Source organism: Eurosta solidaginis, chromosome 2 (genome assembly GCF_040869045.1).
Source record: "Eurosta solidaginis isolate ZX-2024a chromosome 2, ASM4086904v1, whole genome shotgun sequence".
NCBI lineage: Eukaryota > Metazoa > Arthropoda > Insecta > Diptera > Tephritidae > Eurosta > Eurosta solidaginis.
This window is the reverse complement of record NC_090320.1, coordinates 93,922,841-93,943,479: the sequence shown is the minus strand read 5'-3', so window position 1 is coordinate 93,943,479 and position 20,639 is coordinate 93,922,841. Positions and strand designations below refer to the sequence as shown.

General features: G+C 43.8%; 1 long non-coding RNA gene across 1 annotated transcript in view; it reads left to right on the top strand.

Annotated features, from left to right (window-relative positions):
• The window catches only part of LOC137240086 (uncharacterized), a 133,526-nt gene extending 119,904 nt beyond the window's left edge, over positions 1 to 13,622 (top strand). The window contains exon 3 of the long non-coding RNA XR_010949595.1: positions 13,470 to 13,622. This is a non-coding gene — a long non-coding RNA (uncharacterized lncRNA). The remainder of the gene's footprint in view (positions 1 to 13,469) is intronic.
• Positions 13,623 to 20,639: the final 7,017 nt, after the last annotated feature.

The window sequence follows — 20,639 nt, the reverse complement described above, 5'->3', positions numbered from 1 at the left end:
AAATGTTCATCTTCTGTAGATGTCGATGGAACTATTTGGTTTAATTGCAAATATTCATGAATCGCTTTGGTATAATTTTCCAGGATCTTGTCTGTACGAAGAAAACGCCGTTCTAGTTGCTGGAATCGATTGTTGGCCATTTGTCCTGATCGACCTAATGTTTGGGCGGGATCAAAGTACGTTTGTTAGTGGTAATCGAACTAGATACTTCCCTGTTGGTTGTAGAACGCAATTTTGATTGAAGAAGTCGAGGAACCATTTCTCCTCCTGTGTCATGTCTCGTTCTTCCGGCATTTGCTCCGATTCGAAGAAACGCTGAACAAGTGTATCCAATTGTGTTTTGAATGCTACATGGTGACAATGAACGGTTGGTGACGGATTGGAGGTTGCAGTTGATGATGCAACTTGACCATATAGAATCCAACCAAAATAGGAATTTTGCGCAATGGGTTGGTCATGTTGACCGATACGGATATCTGGCAATAAAATTTATGCTTGCATTTCTGTCCCAACGAGTAAATCAATGTTGCTTGGATGTTGCTGACGCACTCTCTGCTAGTGTCGGAACTTCCGCCGATGCCACTCACATTAGTGTGTGTGGGTGTACGATGTAGGCCCAATGCCCGTGCGGCTCGATTTGTGATAAGATTGCCCTCCGAGCACTGAACGATTAGAGCTGTGAGCGTTATTTGCCGTCCAGTGTTGACATTGACAACTGGTATATATTTTCCTTTGCAATTGTGTTTTGCTCCTGATTTCTGTTCTATGTTGTTGTTGTTGTAGCGGTGCTTCGCCCCAACCAATAGGTCTGACCAATCACAAATTCTCATCCTCTAACGGGAGTCCGAGGAAACTTCCTGTTTCAACAGGGGTGGGCCATAATGAGAGAGGTGTTAGAGGCGTTGGTTCCACATTACAATTGAAGAGATGGTTGGTGTCATGTGGGGACACATTGCAAGCAGGGCATACATTTTGTATGTCGGGGTTGATTCTGGATAGGTAAAAGTTTAACCTGTTACAGTATCCAGATCGAAGTTGGGCTAGAGTGACTCGCGTTTCCCTAGGGAGTGTGCGTTCCTCTTCCGCAAGTTTAGGGTATTGCTCTTTGAGTACTGGATTCACCGGGCAATTCCTGACATAGAGGTCCGACGCCTGTTTATGGAGTTCACCAAGGACCTGCTTATGTTTTTTTGGCTTCATACGGCTGTGTTCTCAGGTGCCGTATTTCCTCATAGTGCTTACGGAGGTGACTCCTTAAGCCCCTGGGCGGTGTTGCGTCTTCAATCAGATGTCTGTTGGGATGCCCAGGTTTCTGGGTATTCAACAGAAACTGTTTGGTTAGCATTTCATTTCTTTCCCTTATTGGGAGTATTCTCGCCTCATTATGTAGATGGTGTTCTGGGAACATGAGAACCCGTGGCAGTTCTGAGGGCAGTATTTTTGCAGGCCTGTAGCTTCTTCCAGTGGGTAATACTTAGGCTTGGCGACCATATTGGGGACGCGTAGCATGCAATCGGCTGGCCAATTGCTTTGCAAGTTGTAATGAGCGTTTCTTTATCTTGTCCCCAAGTACTGCCAGCAAGATATTTGAGGATTTTATTACGGCTCTGGATTTTCGGTATAATTGCGGTTGCATGCTCACCAAAATGTAGATCCTAATCGAACGTCACACCGAAGATTTTGGGGTGTAAGACAGTCGGTAGCGTAGTGCCATTGACGTGGACGTTCAAAATGGTCGACATTTGGGACGTCCATGTTGTAAATAAGGTCGCCGATGATTTACTCGGTGATAATGTCAGGTTTCGCGAGGTGAAAAAACTGGAGAGATCAGGGAGTCTGGTGGGGAAGGTAGCTTTGATATGTAGAAGTTAAACAAAAGTGGGGATACGACACCACGCTGTGGCACCCCTTGTTTAACTCTCCTTGGTTTAGATGTTTCGTTTCGAAATTGCACCGATGCCTGCCGTCAACCCAGATAATTTGCGGTCCACCTTTTAAGACTTCGGGGAAGGGTAGACCCTTCCAGGTCTTGCAGTAACGTGCCATGGTTGATCTTATTAAAAGCTTTTGATAGGTCTAGCGCAACGAGTACTGTTCTATGGTGGGGGTTTTGATTTAAACCGCAATTTATCTGGGTGCTAATGGCATTTAGCGCGGTGGTAGTGCTGTGTAGTTTTCTAAAGCCATGCTGATGAGAGGCTAGTGACAAATTTGCCTTGAAATGGGGCAGTAAAATGGCTGCAAGCGTCATAGCTACTGGCGATAGGAGAGATATCGGGCGATATGGCTCTCCTATGTTAGCTGGTTTCCCAGGCTTTAGTAGCGAGACCACCTTGGCCATTATCTATTTTTCGGGAATGAAAAAGGTGGAAACAGACAGGTTGAAGAGATGTGCTAAATATTTAAAACCCTCATTTCCTAGGCTTTTAAGCATCGGCATGGCGATGCCGTCAGGGCCCACCGCTTTAGATGGTTTAGCTTGACCGATGGCATCCTCAACCTCTTTGGCCGTGATGGTAATTGGGGACGCGCTGAATTTATGTTTGTGCACGTGTCTGTTGGCCCTCCGTCTAGCTTTGTCAACCGTATAATGCATTATATACTGTCGGCAAAAGGCGCTCGCGCATTTTTTCGCATCCGACAGCACTTTATCGCCAAAGGCGATTCAAATTTTGTCGTTTTGCTTGGACGGATTCGATAGGGACCTTACGGTGGAGCAAAGCTTACCCACACCGGCAGAGAGGTTACAGCTTCTAAGATGCTCCTCCCATTTCGCGCGCTTGTGTTCATCCACAAGAAATCTGATGTGTTCGTTTATGCCCCTTATTTTGGGGTCGCCGGGATCGAGCTGTCTTATAAAGTCACGTTCTCTCGCTAAATTTGCGGCCTCCGCCGAAAAGTTAGGCCGAATTTCGGGAATTCTTCCGGCGGGAATAAAGCGAGCCGCGGCGGATTCAATGAAATTGCGGAAAGCACGTTCCCCTTGGCGTCCGTTAGTCGGGATATGGAGGGCAGCAAAGCGGATGTCTGTAAAGGATTTGTATTCGTCCCACTTTCCTTTTTTGAAGTTTATAAAAGTGCGTTTTTCAGAGACGATGAAGTCGGCGGTATGCTCGAGCGAGATGAGTATTGGCAGGTGTTCCATCCTTTGCTGCTTGGCTCTGTTGATATGATCTTTCTTGCACTGACTGGCTACTTCGTTCGAGATTACTTACACTTATTAAGCGAGTGTTAAGAAATGCCTCGAATTCGGAGTACGTTGGCACCTTTATTTTAGATACCAAATGGTGTTCCCAAGCTTTTAAGGTCTCTGGAGCTAATTTTTTGATGGCGGAATGCGTTAAGAGATCATTGATATCTGTAACATAGAGACGAAGAAGTTCTGTGACTACAGCCCTTTAAAATGAATTGCAAATGTCTCATTTCGGAAGACTGTTCCTGTCATGAACGATAGCGATATAAAATCATCCACACGCTCGGCGAATACTACGCGCGGGTTGTTATAGCGTTGTTTCAGCAATTCTAAAGCGATCGGGTAGTTTAACTCTGAAAGCTTTAGTTCGTGGATGTCTCTATGCTGTTCAATTTTGAGCGCTGTGCGCAAGTAATGGAATTTTTGTATCGAATTCAACTCTGGGTTTTGGTGAACTATGCGAGTGAACGTTTCATTAAAGCTGTGCCAGTCTTTTGGATTTCCTGTAAATGACGGTAATGGTATTTCTGGAAACTTGGTTGTGGTGATACTCCGTGGGAACGTAACACCCATACTAGTAGCTGGCTCTCTCACCGTGCGCTTTTCTTGTGCATATTTTTTAAACTTTGATATGTATTCCTTTACTATTTTTGCGCTTTCACGCTGGAGCGCTATAAGACTTTCGAGCGCAAAAGAATCCTCCAATTTTGAAGTATCCATTTTAATTGCAAACGCAAAACCCTTTTATGCTGATTTTGCTAACGTGCTTGGTTAATTCCCTTGATTCTAATCACATCGGTACAATCGTATGACTCCGCACTCGGAGGATGTTACCTTCTATGTGAACGGTGCCATAAGAAGTTTTTTTTATAACCAAACGGTAAAGTCGGATGATTAGAACGATGTAGATAATATTCAATAATTTTGCTTGTCACTTGATACCCCTTATGGGCCACCAAAAATTGTCGTAACTGTATATCAGAAAAACATTTATTAATATGGTGACTGAAAATAATGTGTGCCCAGTTTACTGTTGGTCGATTTACGTTCTGATTTATTTTACTTTTTAGTGTATACAAAGTACCTATATTACTCTCTCTAAGTTAATTGGTATGCGTTGAACATTTGCGCTAATATGTATCTATATACATATCATAGAAAGTGAAATGCTCTTTAGTTGGTTACGCAGAGTTCTGTAGCTGTGAACGCAGCCTTTCCGTGAAGTGATGTAGCCAAGTTCTTCACCTTAGAAACGGCAAATGCGAAAAGCAATAGTGATAGGGATAGACGTAATCAAAACCAAATAGAGCAAACTAATTGGAAGTTCATCATGAGCCTCGGCTGTTAATGAAACATGGTTCGCCACGGGTAGGCGAGGTTGACAATTGGGTTGGAGAAGCTATATATTGCGCTGGCAACCCCTACTACAACCCCCAACAACCTACCGCGGGTATTTTCTACGCCCCTAACCCGCTGGGGCAAACTGCTCGGCGATAGATATATTCTGTTCTTCTAGTTGCGTTTCCATCTTGGTTTTTATACGAGTCTCCTGGGATTCTAGTTGAGATGACATATCCGTTGAAATTCGTTACGATATTTCCGAAATGCGTGTCTCCAGCGATTCGACCTGAAGTGCCATATATGTCTTGTGATCTTTCAGTTGAGATGTCATATAAGTCTCCTGGGATTCCAGTTGATCCACTGTCGATGTTTGTGCAAATATTGCAGCCAATATCAGGTTCATGTCTGTGTTCGTCACTGTCTGTGGTGTTTCGTTTTTTCTTTAATTTTTGTTGTTGTCTCGTCGCTATCAGGATAAAAGACATAGTCTTCCATATTAAATCCTTCCGATTCCAAAGCACGGTGGTAGTGCTATGTAGTTTTCGAAAGCCATGCTGATCATTGGCAACAGCAAGTTTGTAGTGAAATAGGGAAGCAGAATGGTTTCAATGTCTTGGCTACTGGCGATGGCAGAGATAACGGACGATAGGATTCTCCTACGTTAGCTGGTGTGATCTACTGCTTTAGAAGGTTTAGCACGTACGATGGCATCTTCAAACTGTTGTTGTTGTTGTAGTGATAGGACACTCCCCGAAGGCCTTGGGGAGTATTATCGATGTTGATGGTCCTTTGCCGGATGCAGATCCGGTACGTTCCGGTACCAGGCCCGACCATCTCGCGAACGGTTTGTTATGACCACATGCGACCTTAGAGGCCATACCGCCGTCCCACCCCCTAGATCCATGAGGAGCTCGTGGTCGCCAGAGCCTCGGCTGTTAATGAAACAGGATTCGTCACGGACAGGCGAGGCTGACAGTTGTGTTCGGAGAAGCTATATATTGCGCAGGCAACCTGAAAGGGTTGCGCTACACTACCCCTTGAATCTATTTGGTATTTTAGTCGCCTCTCACGCTTCCCACGGCAGCCGGTTCTTCGTGCCGGAGCGACTCGGGATGTTTTTTTCCGACCAAGGGCGGTCATTTCAGTGAAACTCCATTTAATTTGTTGCGTCCCTCCTACAAATTGTCATCCTCGAAGCAGCTCCTTACAGCTGGAGTGCTTCATACCCTCCTGCTCCGGGAAGGTATTGAACCTAAACCCGGCCGCAGGCTGTGGTTCTACTGCATATATCGTAAAAGGATTTATCTTAGACGGTCATACTATTGCCAGTGTGTCACGTGTAAAAGATGGTTGCATCGTTCGGGCTGTTCTGGGTTAGAACCCCACGATCGTCGCCCCGAAATTTCTATAAAACCTTTGTGGCTCCCTGCTGTTCACGTCCAAGGACGTCCAGCGGTTCACTCTCAAACGTACCTCCGCCCCCCTATAGCAGCGACGCTGCTTATCAGTCCACATCAAGCGTCCGCTGTTGCTAGCGCCAAATGGCGCTTCCATCTAACGCGGCGCTACAACCCATCACTTTCCCACATTCGTACTCGCGTAAGGAGTCATCAACTCCTTGTCCCCACACCGTGTGTTCCAGTATTTACGATCGCGGCATCGGTCCAATGCAGTTCATGCCTTGACATATGTCACCTTCATAGATGCTCTGAGCGTACAAACGGCAACCGTCCGACCGGTAAATTCGTTGCCTCGTGCTGCACAAACACTAGTACCAACTCATTGACACCAGGTACACCAGCAGCAATTGGACAGCACACTTGACAAAGCCTATATCCTTCAAGGCGCCTTCATCAATCTCTGACTTCCAGAGTGACGACTGCCCCCGATGCGCTTCGGAATTCCGCAACTTAATTGTAACTCGTTAACTGGCAATATCGCAGAGATAGTTAACTACATGAATAAAAATAATATCCATATAGCCGCAATTCAAGAAACAAAGCTAACTGCCAGATCGGACTCCTGAACTTGGGATGGCTACAACATTCATAGGCAAGTTCGCAAAAGGGGTAATGGTGGTAACTTTACCTTTATCACTCATCACACCGTGCAGCATAGTATATTTCAACCTAACATTAGCCGCAGGGATAATACCTTAGAAAATCAAGGCATAACGATCCTTACTTTAGCTTCTAATCACCTGCCCATACTCCTTTCAATTGAGCGACCTGCCAATTTTATTACCTCTGAAAAGCGGACTTTCATTAATTTAAAAAAAGCCAATTGGGAAGACTACACAACCTTTACAAATCAATCTTTTGCTGCTCTTCCCGTTCCGACTGATGTCCGGCAAGGCGATTGTGCGTTCCGCAAGGTCATCGCTGCAGCTTCTGCACGCTTCATCCCGACCGGTAGAATACCTGAAATCATACCGCATTGCCCGGCCGAAGCCGCAAATTTAGCAAGAGAACGTGACCTTGCGAGACACCTCAACCCTAGAAACTCCCTTATTAGGAGTCTTAACTTGGATATTATGCGGCTGATAAATGAACATAAACGTACCAAATGGGAGGGTCACCTAAAGAACTGCAACCTCACTGCGGATGTTGGTAAATTGTGGCCAACCCGCAAATCCTTGTATAATCCAACTAAACACAACGATAAAGTATATATAGTCTTCGGCGACAAAATTTTATCTGATTCGAAGAAATGCGCGAGCGGCTTTTACCGAAAATTTATAATGCGTTCTTCTGTAGACAAAGCCAGACGTCGTGCTAACAGACGAGCTCATAAACATAAACACGACGTCGCTCCCATTACCATCACCCCCACAGAGGTTGAAGCAGCCATCCGCAAGGCCAAGCCCTCCCAAGTCGATAGGCCCCGACAGAATAGCCATACCAATGCTTAAACACATTGGCGATGAGGGAATTAAATACCTCACACATGTTTTCAATCTGTCACAGGAATGCTTCGCTATTCCCGATAAATGGAAAATGGCAAAGATAATCCCGCTACTAAAGCCTGGCAAACCAGTTCACGAAGGCGAGTCTTATCACCGATATCACTCCTTTCGCCAGTAGCTAAGACATTGGAAACCGTTCTGCTCCCTCATTTCATGGCAAATCTTCGCCTAGCCACGCACCAACATGGCTTCCGTAAAATGCACAGCACCACCATCGCGCTCAATGCCATTAACACTCAGATTAATTACGGGTTAAATCAGTAAAAACCCCATGGCACTTGACCTGTCAAAAGCTTTTGACACAGTCAACCACGGCACGCTACTCCAAGACAAAGAAGGCTCACACCTTCCGGCTTGTCTAAAAAGATGGGCCGCTATTTATCTCAGTGGTCGACAGGTGTCGGGTCAATTTAGGAACGAAATCTCTAAACCTAGAAAAATTAAACAGGGAGTTCCACAGGGTGGTGTCCTATCCCCGCTTCTGTCTAATTTTTACATATCAAAACTCCCTTCCCCACCAGAAGGAGTCACAATCAGTTCCTATGCGGACGGCTGCACTGGACCTGGCTCATCAATTGATGAATTAGTTTCTAAAATAAACAGCTATCTCCCCGATCTTTCCGGTTCCTTCACCTCGCACAACTTGGCATTATCACCGACAAAATCCGCGGCCACCCTGTTTACGACGTGGAAGGAACAGATGTCGCAAATATTGGACGTACGCGTCGATCGTGTCACACTACCGACTGTCAGTCACCCAAAGATCTTAGGCGCAACGTTCGATAATACTCTAACCTTCAAGGCTCATGCCACCGAGATTGTTTCTAAAGTACAAAGTCGCAACAAAATCCTCAAGTCGCTTGCCCGCAGCACATGGGGAAAAGATAAAGAAACGTTGCTGACCACGTACAAAGCAATTGGCCGGCCGCTCATAAGCTGCGCGTCACCAGTCTGGTCGCCTGGTCTTAAAAATATACACTGGAAAAGGCTACATACCTGCCAAAATGCTGCAATCAGAACTGCCACCGGATGTCTCCTCATGACCCCCGAACGCCATCTACATAGTGAGGCCAAAGAGAAATGCTGAACACGCAGTTCTTGCTTAATTGTCACAAACCAGGACATCCTAGCTAACAAACGCTTGATTTAGCACCGCCTCCACGGGGATTAAAGCAACATCTAAAGCACTATGACGAGATCCCGTACCTGCCAACACAGCCGTTTGATCTAAGCAAACATAAGCAGGCCCTTAGCCAAATCCACACAGAACCAGTAAACGCCTTTGTCAGGGCGCGCCCGGTGAACTCCGTTATTAATATGCAATATCCCACCTTTGCAGAAGAAGAAAGCACACTACCAAGGGAGACACGAGTCACCCTGGCCCAACTTCGTTCTGTATACTGTAACATGTTAAACTCTTACTTGCCCAGAATCGACCCCGACATACGTAATGTATGTTCTGCATGTGATGTGTCCCCACATGAGTGGTCGTGCCCATTGAATTGGGCGAAGCACTGTTAATACAACAACCACAGTCGCCTCTTACAACAGCCATATCTACCGCGTGTATATTGTAACCCCCTAACCCACTGGGGGCCTCTTAAAACACTTTGTGCTTGTGTGCGCGTCTGTTGGCCCACTGTATCTCATTGTAAACCGTAGAATGCATTACATATTGTCGGCAGAAAGCGCTCGCGCATTTTTTCGCATACGCCAGCACTTTATCGCCGAAGGCGGTGGATATTTTGCCATTGTGCTTAGTCGGGTTCGATAGGGGTTTTACGGTGGACCAAAGCTTACCCACACCGGCACAGAGGTTACAGGTTCTTAGATGCTCCTCCCATTTCGCCCTCTTGTGTTCATCCTCAAGCAATCTGATGCCTTGGTTTATATCCCTTATTTGGGGGGTCGATTGGGTCATGCTGTCCTATAAGGTCACGTTCTCTCCCTAGAGTTGCGGCCACCGCTCGAAAATGTGGCCGTATTTCCGGGACTTTTCTGGCTGGAATGAAATGAGTCGAAGCGGATTCAATGGCCTTGTGGAAAGCACAATCCTCTTGACGAGCATCAGTCGGGATAGGGAGGGCAGCAAAACAATTATCTGTATAAGCTTTGTTATCTCCCCACTTTCTTTTTTTTTAAATTGATGCGTTTTTAGTTTTGTAATCTGACCACTTTTCTTTTGGCGAACTGTGACAGCTTCCTACCATACGTGTGGGGGCGTCCCCGTTGATTGTGCAGAACGTCGTTTCTTCTGTTTGCTCCGCCAACATCTCGCCCCTGCTTTCCACCTGTAGATCAGAATGATACAGATCGTGGTGGGCATTGAAATCGCCTAGAATAATGCGATTTTCGCCAGTGAGTAGTGCGCTGATGTCAGGGCAGTATCCACAGGGGCAACAGGTGACAGGAGGGATGTAGATGTTAATGATTTATATATTCGCATCGCCTGACCGGACAGATATGCCTTGACGTTCCAGGACACTGTCCCTACGGCCGATGTCGGGATCAAATAAATTATAATGCACTGAGTGCTGGTGATAAATGCGAGACCGCCTCGCATTTCCAATCTCGCTATCTTTTCTGTTGACATTATACTCAGAGGAGCTCTGTAGAGCAGATCTTGCAATGAGTTTAGTCTCTTGGATAGCAGCAATGCGAATGTTGTGCCGAAACTGAAGCGATGACATTGCGAATGGGAATGGGAACAGCAGCAAAAGCTGAATTTTTAAGGTTATGAAGCCTTCGCAGTTAACTTTTTTGAAATTAATAACAGTCTGCTTTGCAGAGGTGATAAAATTGGCAGGTCGCTGTATTGAAAGGAGTATGGGCAGGTTGCTGTTGTTGTCCATCGGGAGATAGGTGTTAGTGACGTCTGTTCCACATTACAATTGGTGCTATGTGGGGACACATCGCATGCAGGATATACATTACGTATGTCGGGGTTGATTCTGGACAAGTAAGAGTTTAACCTGTTACAGTATCCAAAGCGAAGTTGGGTCAGGTGACTCGTGTCTCCCTTGGTAATGTGCTTTCTTTTGAAAGGGTAGGATATAGCATATATATAGGATGTCCTGGTTTGTGAAAATTTAGCAAAAACTGCCTGTTCAGCATTTCACTTTGGTCTTTAATATTGAGCTCTTTGGCCTCACTATGTAGGTTGTGTTCGGGGGTCATAAGGAGACATCCGGTATTGTGGCGTAGTGAGGTTTTCTTGCGCCCGAGGCAAAATATATTTTTGATTTTTGAAGGTTGTGTAGTCTTGTCAGTTGGCTTTTTTTAAATTTATATAGAAGTCAGCTTTTGAAAGGTGCTTAAATTGGCAGGTCGGTGTATTGGAAGGAGTTTGAACAGGTGGCTAGAAGCTAAAGGAAGCATCGGCTGTCATTCAGTGCAGTTTATGAGCCCCGCGGTGACGATTGAAATGTCAGGTAAGCTGTGACAATTACCTGTAAATAAACGGCGATGCACCCACCGTTTATCGTGCAGAAAGTCGTATTATATATTTGCTCTGCTAGCTGCCTGCCTCTGCTGTCGACTGGTAAACGGGAATTCCCGAAATCGTGATGAACGTTGAAACCGCCAAGAATAAGGCGGCTTTCACCACAGATTAGCGTACTGATATCGGGGCGATAGCCACTTTGACAGCAGGTGTCAGGAGGAATATAGATGTTAATTATTTCTAGGTCATCATCGCCTGACAGGATGGTTATGCCTTGACTTTCTAAGGTATTATCCCTGCGGCCAATGTTAGGTTGAAATAGACTATATTTCACGGTGCGATGGGTGATAAAAGCAAGGCCACCACCATTACCCCATGTGCGATCTTGCATGTGAATACTATAGCTATCGGAAGTTCGGAGTTCCGATCTGGCAGTTAGCTTTGTTTCTTGAATTGCGGCTGTACGGATATTGTTTTTATTCATGTATTCAACTATATCTGCGATCTTTCCGGTTAATCCATTACAATTAAGTTGCAGAATATTGAAGTGCATGGGGGGAGGGGGTCAGCGATGGGTGAAGGCGCATTGAAGGATATATACTTTTTCGAGTGTGCTGTCCAATTGCTGCTAGAGTACCTGGTGTCGATGAGTTGTTGGTACTATTGTTTTGGCCGCAAGGTGAATGTACCGGTCGGACGGTTGCCGTTTCCAAGCCCAGAGCATTTATCGCGATGTAAATATTCTCAGCTGGCATACGGAAAACACGGTGTGGGGGACTAGGAGTTATTGACCTCTTCTTACGCGAGTGTGTGTGTCGGGGAGGGACGGGGGTAAAAGCTGATGTTCGGCACTGCTACTGTCCATCCTATGTAGATTGTAGTGCTGAGTTGCAGCGGCCGCGTTAGGTGGCGGCATCATTTGGCGCGAGTTGCTAGAAGGTAGCGGAAGAGCGTTTGAGAGTGAACCGCGGGACGTCCTTGGACGTGAACAGCAGGGAGCCATCTTACGTAGATTGTAGTGCTGAGTTGCAGCGGCCGCGTTAGGTGGCGGCATCATTTGGCGCGAGTGGCTAGAAGGTAGCGGAAGAGCGTTTGAGAGTGAACCGCGGGACGTCCTTGGACGTGAACAGCAGGGACCCAAAAAGGTTTTATAGAAATTTCGAGGGCGACGAACATTGGGTTCAAACCCAGAGCAGCCGGAACGATGCAACCAACTTTTACACTGACAAGAGTATGACCGTGTGAGATAAATCCTTTTGCGACATATGCAGCAGAACCACATCCTGGGACCGTGGCTAGGGTCAATACCTTCCCGGAGCAGGAGGGTATGGAGCAGTCCAGCTGCAAGGTGATGCTGCCCGCAATTGTCAGCTTTACCTACCCGTGGCGAATCCTGTTACTTTAACAGCCGAGGCTCCGGCGACCCCAAGTTCCTCATGGATCTAGGGGCTGGAAGGGCGGAAGGTTTCATGTGGTCATACTTAATCGTTCCCGAGATGGTCGGGCTGATGCCTTAATGGTGCTTGTTACCGGAACGTACCGGATCTGCATCCGGCAAAGGATAATCCAAATAGATAACACTCTCCAAGGCCCCCGGGAAGTGTCCTTATCGCTACAACAACAACAACAGCTCTCCGCTAACGATAGAATTTCTGGCGAGCTGTGACCGGTAATTCTGGAGGGCGCATCGCCGTTTATCGTGCAGAAAGTCTGCCTAGCTGCCTGCCTCTGCTGTCGACTGGCAAGCTGGAGTGCCAGGGGTCATGGTGAGCGTTGAAATCGTCTGGCCGGACAGATAAGCCTTGACATTCCAGGAAATTGTACCTCCGACCGAAGCCGACATCTATTCGATTATGTTGCACTGAGTGGTGGGTGATAAATGCGAGTCCGCCTCCACTCCCACTGTATATCTTTTCTGTGAACGTTATACCCAAAGCAGGTCTGCAAAGCAGATCTTTCCGTGAGTTTAGTCTCTTGGCCCAGACTACCGGACGCCCTTGGGCGTGAACAGCAAGGTGCCGCAAAAGATTTTTAAAAATTACGGGGTCGACGGATTTTGAGATATAGGTCAGAGCATCCCGTGCATTGTAACGACCCCAATGTCTTGTAAAACATTACCACATATATAAAATATTTATTTTTGCTATAGGGGCTCCGCCCGTCATCCCGCCGTCGATCGCGCCCAGGACCCCCAATTATTTTTCTTTAACTCCCAACTCCAGTCCAAGGTGGACCTAAACCAATTCTAGGGAAACACTTACAGATTTCTGACTTTTGTTTCCATCTGGTGATGAAAATGCCTAAACATTAACAACAATTTACTGGGGTATTATAATTAATAATTTTACGGGAGTGATCAATTCATAAAAGAAACCGTCCACTAATTTCTCCACCAAATTTCTTTAAAATAAAATATACCTTTTTCCCGGGACCGTTAAGGATGCACTAATGGAACATACTGCCGAAACTGTCCTAATTTTACTATAAATAATAGTACTACTCATATATATAATTCTACTTTAACACAGTCTGCACCAGTTCTTCGTTTACGTTTAAAAAAGCCTAAACCAGATCGTAAGGTTGGTTGGAATGAGGGCACAGTTGATAATGAAGACATGGGGAGAAAAAAATCAAAGTGTAAGTACGTTATTATTAAAATGCTTAGTACAATAAAAAGGATACCAACTAATTTATGTCCAAAATGGTCAAGGGGGTATTAAATGCGTATTCGTAATAAGGTAAAAGTCTAGAACAATAATTTTCAAACTGTGGATCGCGGCGGTGTTGCGAGGGTTCGCGAAGTAAAAATTCACAAAATTTTCTTTTGCTTGAATAAAAACATGTTTAATATTGTGGCGAATGTTAGCAATTACGATGCGTCACTTTGGTGCTAGTAAATAAATGCTACACAATAACAGTAAGCCATATACTTACACATACTTAGAAGGCAACGAATAATATTTCACACACATAACCAGCACCTAGAAGCGAAAAGAATAATTCACACACATGTAGACGGCAATAAAGTGCGCATATGGCCTTACATAAACTACAGATATACGTGTATGTATCAAAAGCCAATAAGAGGTACATAAACGAGAAATAAATAAGAAATAAATATTTTATTTGATACGGCTGTTCGCAAAAATTCTAGAAGAAATTGGTGAACGAGGCAAACTGAGAATATAAAAGCAGAGCAGTCCAAGCGATTTTCAATCAGCTTGATTTTAAACGCTACAATTGAAGAACAGGAGTATTGTAATAGTGAAATACTACGACCAAAGTAGTGCAAATAAAGAACATTTTATTTATATTTGAGTTATTTGTTCGACAGTTCAGAGATTCGAACGTTAACAGATGCTGCAAAATAATCAAGAACTCCCCAATATTCGTTACAATGGGCGTCAGAAAAGTAATTGTTGAATAAATTCCAGAGGACAAGAGGGACACGGCCAAGTGAAGCGAATTGATGAATATTTTAATAAGTAAATAAATAAAGATCCAGCAACTGAAAAAGGAGTTGGAGAACCGTGGGCTAAGCACGGTTGCGGGGCGTTATGGAATCGGAAGGATTTAATATGGAAGAGTATGTCTTTCATCCTGATAGCGACGAGAAAACAACAAAAATGAAAGAAAAAGCAAAACACCGCAGACAGTGACGAACACAGACATGAACATGATATTGACTGCAATATCTACACAAACATCGACAATGGCATCTCAACTGGAATCCCAGGAGACTTATATGACATTTCAACTGGAAGCACACAAGACATATATGGCATCTCAGCTCGAATCACTGGAGACACGCATTTCAGAAATATCGTCACGAATTTTAACGGATATGTCACCTCAACTAGAATCCCAGGAGACTCGTATAAAAACCAAGATGGAAACACAGCTAGAAGAACAGAATATATCTACCCCCAGCCGGTTAGGGGTTTAGAATATACCCGCGGTAGGTATCCCTGTCGTAAGAGGCGACTAAAATACCGAATAGATTCAAGGGGTTATGTAGCGCAACCCTTTCAGGTTGCTAGCGCAATATATATAGCCTAGAAGGTTTCATGTGGTCATACCAAATCGTTCCTGAGATGCTCTGGCTAGTACCTTTATGGTGCTTGTTACCGGAACGTACCGGATCTGCATCTGGTAAAGGACCATCAACATCGATAAAACTCCCCAAGGCCTTCGGGGTGTGTTTATCGCTACAACACCAACAACATCGCCGAGCTGTTGAAAGCACAAGAGGCCGCATATCCTGGCAGCTGTTAGAACAGGAAGCAAGAGTATCATCAAAACTGAAAGCGCAGGATGCAAAAATTGCTCAATTCAAGGCAGAATTCGATAGTTTAAAAGGTCGTATGGAGCAGTTACAACTAAATCGCTTAGCTGTTCCAGCGAGAAATCCGAAGGTAATAACTCCATCTTTTGAAGGTTTGTTTCCAGGTATTTAAGCTTTAATTCGAGAAGACGTCAGCAGTTAACAACTGGAAAACTGAAAATAAAGCTGCTGCTCTGTTCGTCGCATTGAAAGAAGCTGAAATCTTTCACTCCAGAGGGAGAACGGAACAGCTATGAAGCATCGATGACCGCTGTAGCGGAAGCAGATAAACCAAATTGAATTGCAGAACTGCTTCCAGAAGGCTAATAAAACAGTGCATGAGTTGAGACATTGAAAGATTGGCTCATGTAATACACCAAGAGGGTAAACATTCAGAGCTTCATAAACGGAATACGGGACGTCGAAACGAAGCAAGCTACATACGCAAACTCAAAGCCAACATTTGTTGAAACGGTATCACATGCACTAACTCAGGAAACAGCCTCATACAAATCTCTGTAATGTAACTGCTTGGTCCGGGGCGAGAAGGGTGGCGGTTAGGCATGGTGGTAGCCCGGCTGAGGCTCGTCGGCGTTGAGGCGCGGTTCTTGCCACCTTCCTCGACCCACAGTCACAAAAACAAAATTATAATTAACATGCCTATAGGTGGAGATCAGGGACCAGAAAAGGAGTCACAAAAAAAATGGAAAGAAAACAATGGAAAGAAAGGAAAGCGGTAGGAGACCGTCCGTGTCAGGTGGAGTCATCCCTCCCCTCTTGCTCATGAGGCATGAACAACCTTGAACTCCACTTTGACTCCGATAACCGAGTGGAGTTCCCTTATCCTGACTTCGTCCGTCTGTTACAGTCTAAAGTCGGGCCTAATACATGGTCTGTCAGTCTAGTAGCAACACCTCACTCATTCCTAGTGTGCCACAAGGGCAACACCCACACTAACACAAAGAGGAATCTAGACCTGCATCATTCTTAGTACTATTCAACTATGGAATTTGAAATAAATCATTTTTTTTTTCTAACTAGATTTATTTTTCACAATGTTTTATTCACTCTTATATGTCTAATTATTTCAACCTATGATTATGGGATCTTAAGTTATCTATTTCTACCCTGAACCAAAATATTAAATGTTAATCTATTTATGAATTCAAAAAAAAACATAGACAAAGATTTGAATGATATGAAAAAAAAAGTGAAACTTTTTAAAGGAACACCCTTTTCACAATTCAAGATGTGGGATTGATACAAATTTGAGAAAAAAATTTAATTAACTTAAAACTAGAATAAAGAAATGCAATAAACAAATTAAACCTATTAATAGACCACCCTTTACCTATCTCACCTAATATAATTCAAAAAGTGTCGTGAGTGTTTCTTAGCAGTGATCCACTAATGTGTATCAGTATGTAATATAATAAAAATAAAAAATGTGTAAAGGGCGCAAAAAAAGGAGAATAAACAAGATTTATCAATGTATCATATTACCAATCGTGGAAGTCACCACGCTCATCTGCAGACTAGGTACCAAGGCTGGAGCCGCGGGCGGCTGAAAGTAAAAAAGAAAAGAAACAAATAGGAACAACAATCCTAGTGGATTTCCTACTCTATTATACAGAACTAAGTGTCCACATGGGCTGGCTTGTAATTTTCACCACATGAAACTTTTAGTTCCGGTTTGTACAGAAAAACATGCGTATACACATTCGTAGTGCTCGCGTAAATTATTATAAAAAAATATAAAGAAAATATTAATAAATTAATTTTATCTATGTAGTAAGTTAGATTAGTGTTATAAATTCAGTTTTGCCAAGAAAAAAAGAAGGAAATAAAAAAACGCAATAAAAAAGGTAATTAAACGAATGTACAAATTTTCTATTGCGTATTCTAGCAAATCCTCGTGGCCTGCAACATGGACTTCCTAAGTTCATAATTTACCTTCACGGGAAGGTAATAACTAGTTTTCTTTTCTTTTGAAAGACAAAAAAAATTCAAGGAAAAGAATCAATGAAAAGAAAAAGCAACAAAAACTCAAAAAGTGCAAGAAAATTAATACCGATAGTTCAGCGGGGCTGTCTATCAGATAAAATAAGAGAAATTCATGTACAAGGTGAGAAAGGAATTATGAACATATACATATTTCTATAAAATACTTAAAGTACAAAGTTATAAAAAGTTTAAAGAAAGGTCGAACCCGGCGAACTTATGTCGGTCGCCCTGTGTTGAGTTGGTGATGTGGTTAAAAGTGGTGCGCAGCGCACTCTCCCTATTAGCGATCTACAGACAGTCAGTCGCTCATTTGCTCACTTGCTCACTTACTTGGTTATTGCCAGTCCAAACTAGCAATGTTATTTATAAGTTGTGATGCGATGATATGTAATGTGATGGAATGGGGTATGCTGTATGCTGTGATGTGATATCGTGCTGTAATGTGATGTAGTGATGTGATGTGACGTCGCCTGATGGTGTTGTGTCGTGCCGCCGTTTTGCGTTCTTATAAGATGGGTTTTATAGGTTGGTGGTAAGTGTCGCAATAGGCGTGGATCCACCTCTGGCTGCTTGCGGCTTATACTTAGTAGTGTTTGTGCTTACCGTGTTTGTTGATATACTGTTGTTAGTGTTTAGTGATGGTTTTTTTCTGTTGATGATGTGTAGCATTTATGTGTATTGCTCGCAGTGTTAGAGGTGGTTGGTGTGTGGTATTGCCTGTTGTTGCTAATGTTGCGTGGTTTTGTGGTGTACTTGCTTGTGTGGAGAGGTGGTTGTTGAGCGATGTTACCCGGGTTTATCATTAATGTCGTGTGCCTTTGCGTGTATTTGTTATGAATGCAGGTGTTTTGTTTAACGTGATTGGTGCTTAATGTGCTTGTATGCCGCAGGTGTTGGGTTTCTATGGTATTTGTGGTTGCAGGTTTTGCGTTTTGGCTGGCGGGTAGATGTGTGGCTGGTGTGTGTTTCGCCTAGATGGAAGTGGGTTGATGTGGTGTTTGTGGTTGTATCTTTTGCGCTTTGGGTGTTTTACTATCGGTTGCTGGTGTTTGTTGGATGTGGTCGTATGCTGCTGATGTTGAGTTGATGTGTTTCGCCTAGATGGCGGTAGAATCCCTCTCGGAGGCAGACGCGGTTTCTGGTGGGAAAGAAAAAGGGGCATATTACCATCGGGCAAAGGTCGATAAGGGTACCTAAGGCGGTAATCCTGTTAGGGTATCGGCTAGTTAAGGGTGGTAGTTTTATGTGACTTACCGGTGGTTGTGCTGAATCGGCTGCTGGTAATGATTCTGCTGATTGCCATGGACAGGGTGTCGTGTGGTTTCGGCACTTTAACTTTAGGACACTCACTATAGAAATGTATTTAATTTTTTTTTTTTTTCACTTCCACTCGCGAGGTAAGGCGTCCGTTCGACTCTATGACTTTTAATTTTTGCAAATGAAAAACGGAATTTCCCTTCTTTTATAGATTATTTGATTCCTGTTGCAACTCCCGTTTTCCTATCTACATTTTTTTTTTTTTTTTGCAGTCAAATCCCCTTTCTTAAAAGTCACTCAAAAATCCTGCTAGGCGTCAAACATGTTGGCTACAACCTATTGTTTTGTATTTACCCACATACACACATAATATGCAGTTGGTTTGCAGACAATTGGCATTGTTACTTGTAGAGACAGTGGTGCGCGTGCGTGTAGGCGCACAGGGGCGTAGTTTGTTGAAAGGCTGTCGTTACAGGCTCGCATCCGCCGATGACGCCTGCATCATGGAGCGTGTGCGTAAAAAAAATATTAACGCAGCCGCTAATCCCATCTTTTTCTGGCCCAACGTGTGGCTTCGACCCACTCCCAATGCCGGGCTTCATCTAAGCATATCACTTTTGCCGCTTTATCTTCATCTTCCCTACTATTGCACCTTTTTTTTTTTTGTAAATTGAACATCTATACATATGTGGGCAACCACTCTACTACTAGGACCACTGGGTTTTAAAACTACTTATCTAAAATATCACAGGTTAATCATTTATATCTATATCACAGGTGGTCGTTTTCAACTTATATCGTCAGTCGTCAATAAAACAAATAAATAAAAATACGAAAAAAAAATATTTTTAGCTAGAGGTGTATAATTAATAGTGTAAATAAATAAATGGTCAAATACATTAGTGACATGGTCCAGTTGATTGTTTCGTCAGTTGGTGTAAGTGGTCAAGTGGGCTTCAAATTACTATAGCTAATCACATAACAAAAATATCTAATACAGCATACTAATACGAAATACATTTAACACATATTACAAGTACTACATATAACACTCATCTTAAGCCGCGAAAAGGTCTTTTGCGTGGTACACGCCGATTGCCTTGCCTCGAATATCGCCTAGTTCGTACATTGCGTTGCCTATTGCTCTAAGTACAACGCACTTAATTTGCTTTGGGGCAAGTTTCACATTAAAATTGTCAATTTTGGAACTTTGTTTAAAATTACGGCGGTATACCATCTGCCCTACATTGAATGCTACTTCCCTGCTTCTCAGGTTGTATGTCTTCTTACTCCTTTCGTGTGCTAACTTAAGTTCTTGCATGATTTTTTCTCTGAGTATGTGCAGCCTGTCCTGCGTCTTTCCTACTTCGAAATCAGCATCTTTCAGCGCGCTCAATTTCCGGCATAGTTCATAAGATGCACCATGTTGCATCATCGGAATACCAAAGATCGCCTCATATGGGGACGTGTTAATTGCCGTGTGTAGGACACTGCGAAGTGCGAACGCTGCATCGCTAACATATTTATCCCAGTTCTTTTGGTTGTTATTGATGTAAGACCGAATTATTTGTAGTATGGAGCGGTTAACTCTCTCCGCTGCGTTCCCCTGTGGCGAGTAAAACGCTGTCTTTATGTGCGTCGTTCCGTATTTTTGTAAAAACGAGGTAAACATTTCGGACGTAAACTGCTTTCCATTATCGGAATGCACATACTCAGGTACTCCGAAAACGTGGAACACGTCTTTTTCTAAATACTTCACTACCTCGGCAGAAGTGGCTTTTCGCATCGGCTTTAGAAAAACAAATTTTGACAAATGATCTAAACACACAAAAATATAAACGTTACCATCACATGTACGTGGGTATGGGCCCATAAAATCGACGAACAAACGTTGAAAAGGACGTTCAGTGAGGTGCTGCTTTCCCATGGTTGGCTTGTGGAAGGCATTTTGAGTTTTGTTGCCTTTGCAGATTTCGCATGATTTCACATATGTATTTACATCTGCAACCATACCGGGCCAATAATATCTATCGCGGACACGCGATAGGGTCTTATGGATTCCACAATGACCAGCTGAAGGTGACGCGTGCGATAACTCTACCAAATTCCTCCG